This window comes from Capsicum annuum, chromosome 9 (assembly GCF_002878395.1).
Source record: "Capsicum annuum cultivar UCD-10X-F1 chromosome 9, UCD10Xv1.1, whole genome shotgun sequence".
Taxonomy (NCBI): domain Eukaryota; kingdom Viridiplantae; phylum Streptophyta; class Magnoliopsida; order Solanales; family Solanaceae; genus Capsicum; species Capsicum annuum.
In genome coordinates this window covers 214,263,425-214,267,112 of record NC_061119.1, presented here as the reverse complement: position 1 = coordinate 214,267,112, position 3,688 = coordinate 214,263,425, and the positions used below count along the sequence as shown (strand labels likewise).

At 40.4% G+C, this 3,688-nt stretch overlaps 1 long non-coding RNA gene across 1 annotated transcript; it reads right to left on the bottom strand.

Annotated features, from left to right (window-relative positions):
• Positions 1 to 209: 209 nt before the first annotated feature.
• Positions 210 to 1,168, bottom strand: LOC124887245. Its single transcript, XR_007044612.1, has 2 exons — positions 582 to 1,168; positions 210 to 465 (listed from the first exon to the last, which is right to left on the bottom strand). It is a non-coding gene; the product is annotated as an uncharacterized LOC124887245 (long non-coding RNA).
• Positions 1,169 to 3,688: the final 2,520 nt, after the last annotated feature.

The window sequence follows — 3,688 nt, the reverse complement described above, 5'->3', positions numbered from 1 at the left end:
TCCAATTCGACAATATTCAATAATGAATCAAAACAACAAACTTCAACTTATTCGATTATCAATTTTCGATCCCGACCCCCAAATCAACAAGTTTAATCCTCAAGCCATGGTTAATAAATTTTCGATTATCAAACCACTTTTAAGAATCTAAACTCAACATCAAAACATATACATCCAACGAAGATTCAAGCATTTAAACACACCACTCCTACGTATCCACAACAACGATCAATATCTTACTAAAAAATTCAATCAAAACCAAAATCACAGCATTAATCGAAATTAGAGAAAACGAAAGAGTAAAGTTAAAGAGATGGACCTTAATAGAACTCACTATCGTTGATAATAAAGAAAATCCGAGAGCCGAAAACCTCAAACGGAGAACCCCCAACGTCGAACACACCAAATCAATGTCCCAACATCGCCGTCAGAATAGAATTCTAAACAAGAAGAAAAACCCGAAGCCTGGAAAGCTAAAATTGAACTAAGATCAGTCCATATCCGAACTGACGACGGAATAAACTGATTCCGGCGTAGGTGTCATCGGAAAAAGCTCAAAAGATCAATATGAATGAAACAACCTTAATATCTGCCCGTGACCTTTTTTTTCCACTGTTTTCCGGCAGATTTCGCCGTTGCCATCGCGTACGAAAAACAGAGAGAACCTGACCGCGACAACATTTCCCGGTGATATCTCGCCGGAGATACCTTTCTCTCCGATCTCACTGTTTCCCCTCCGACGATGCAGACAACGACGGAAGAAACCGGATCTGAACGGCAGCTGGAGGATAATGGTGTGGTTTGGTCGCTGGCAGCGTGGCGGCGCTGGTGTTGTTGTTGCCACCGTTGGTAGCTCAGGTCGTTTGGTTGGTCGCCGGCGGCGGTCCAGTTCGTAGGTGGGTGGCGGCGATAGAGAGGATGGTTCGGGGAGAGAGAAAGAGAGGGCTAGCCGGTGCTGAGCTGACTGGCGTCAGCCATGGATGCCAACGGGGTCGTTGGTCGATCGCCAGCGAAGCTTGTTGAGAGAGAGAGTGAGAGTCTAGAGAGAGAAGGAGAGATTCGGTCCTTTTTTTTTTTTGTGCTGAGGTCCTTTTTTGGTTCCTGTTTTTTTCCAAAAAAATCTTCTCCCTTGTATGTGTGTATCTGTGTATATATATTGTATTTTTTCCTTTTTCGGTCCTTTCTTTTTGGACAAGAAAAAAAAAGAGGGGTATAAAGTGGGGTAGGGTTAGGTAGGGGTAGGGAGATTTTTCACAATCGTTTTCCCGACTAGAAAGGGTTTATTTTGATTGGGTAGGTTGTTAGGGTGTTAAAAGAATAAAAGTTTGTTAGGGATTTTGTTGAGAGTTACTTTTTGTATTTTTTGTGGGATGCAATTGCGTGGGTGAGGTACATGATATGATAAGGTAAAAATGGATAAAATCGAACTTTTGAGGGGGACAAAATTACGTGTCTACATCATGCCCCCTTTGAATTTAAACACGCAGTGTTTTCAGACAAAGAAGTAGACAACGAGATAGAATTTTATCCCGACTATTATTCAAAGGAAGAAACAGAAGAAAGAAGGACTACCGGGTCTTGAATTAGGATAGCCTACCCACCCAAGTTATGAGGGGATCAAGTGACAAGTATCTCCAAGGATTGGACGGAGATGGACTATACCGAGTTGAAGAGTCGAGTGAGGTTCCATCGAGGTTCCGGTCCGCGGCTCTGTCATTACATCAAAATGAAAATTACAAGTTAAAACATAAATGAAATTACAAAAATCCTAACTGTACAACTTCTTTTGGCTTTTGACTCGACTTTTATCACCCTATTCTTCAGGCGGGCTCCTGACTTGAAATTTCTTCCAACTTGTTAATTGGCTTTCAATTGCTTTGCTTTGTTGCTTGACTTTTTGTTTCTTCGCCCTATTCTCCAGGCGAGCTCCTAACTTGTTATTTCATCACCATGTTCTTCAGGCGGGCTCCTGACTTGCTATTTCATCACCCTGTTCTTCAGGCGGGCTCCTGAAACCCAAAATTAAAACTAGAACGAAAATTATCCCAAACAAAATTACAGTAAAGTAGTATTTCATTTTTGAAAGTGTTGTCCCATTTCCCAGGAAGGTCATGAACATGAAGTAAAATCTCATTTTTCAGGAGGGTCCTGAACAGAAAGTAAATTTTCATTTTTCAGGAGGGTCCTGAACATAAAGTAAAATCCCATTTTTCTGGAGGTTCCTGAGCAGAAAGTAAAATCCCATTTTTTAGGAGGGTCCTGAGCAGAAAGTAAAATTCCATTTTTCAGGAGGGTCCTGAACTGAAAGTAAAATCCCATTTTTCAGGAGGGTCCTGGACATAAAGTAAATTCCCATTTTTCAGGAGGGTCCTGAACAGAAAGTAAAATCCCATTTTTCAGGAGGGTCCTGAACAGAAAATAAAATCTCATTTTTCAGGAGGGTCCTGAACATAAAGTAAAATCTCATTTTTTAGGAGGGTCCTGAACTGAAAGTAAATTTCCATTTTTCAGGAGGGTCCTGGACAGAAAGTAAAATCCCATTTTTCAGGAGGGTCCTGAAAAAAAATAAAATTCTATTTTTCAGGAGGGTCCTAAACAGAAAGTAAATTCCCATTTTTCAGGAGGTCCTGGACATAAAGTAAATTTCTATTTTTCAGGAGGGTCCTGAACTGAAAGTGAATTCCCATTTTTCAGGAGGGTCATGAACATAAATTAAAATCTCACGGATGTGCATTTCCAATGGTTGCTGAATTAAGTGAAGCGAATTTGCCCCTATTTCAACAAAGAAAATTTGTCAGTTAAAAACTTAATGGTGGCTTGCAACTCTTGGCTTCTCAGGTATTTGCCCCAGCATTCGTTCCTTTCATCTTTCTTCCAAATCGCTGACACCTGCCCTATCTTGCCGCATCATTGCTCCGGATCCAGATTGAGTGAAATAAGTTCTGACTCAAACAATGGGTTTCCATTTTACCATGCCCCTGAGGTGCACTCTTTTCCCAAATCTGAATGCTTCCACGGATCCAATAGTCTGTCGGTTGATAGAATTCCTTTTCTTCGTGTTGAATTACGATCATATTTCTTTCCTGTGGTGTTCCTTGGCTTTTCTTATATAATTGGAAAGAATGGTAGTAAATTTTGAAATCCTTTCTTGCTTGTTTTGACACAGACTTGACTTAAAATGTAAAGAAATGATGGTGACTCTTATTTTGATAAATGACATAAAAAGACAAAAAACATGAATATGTAAATGAAAGAAAAGGGCAATGTCCCATATTCAAAAAGAAAACTTATCTGAATACGACAACCAACTCCAATGATTATGACATGCATTTTGGATTGAGCTGCCTGATCTGCCTATCCAAACTCCCCATTTGTTATTGAGTTCATGCCTTTGCTGCTGAGCCGTTTCCTCAAATCCATTGGACTCCTGCATCACATTCGATTGACGACATCTTAAAAGACTTTCGCCAACAAAGCTCTTTCTTCTCACTTTTCACTTTTCTCTTGAACTCTCCATCGCCTTACGGTGCCCGTGAGGGTTTTCACCAATAAGACTCTCTCATTTTTATTTCTCTCCACTCATCATCGCCTTATGGTGCCTGCAAAGGTTTTCACCAATAAGACTCTCTCATTTTCATTTTCTCTCAACTCACCATCGCCTTATGATGCCCACGGGGGTTTTCACCAA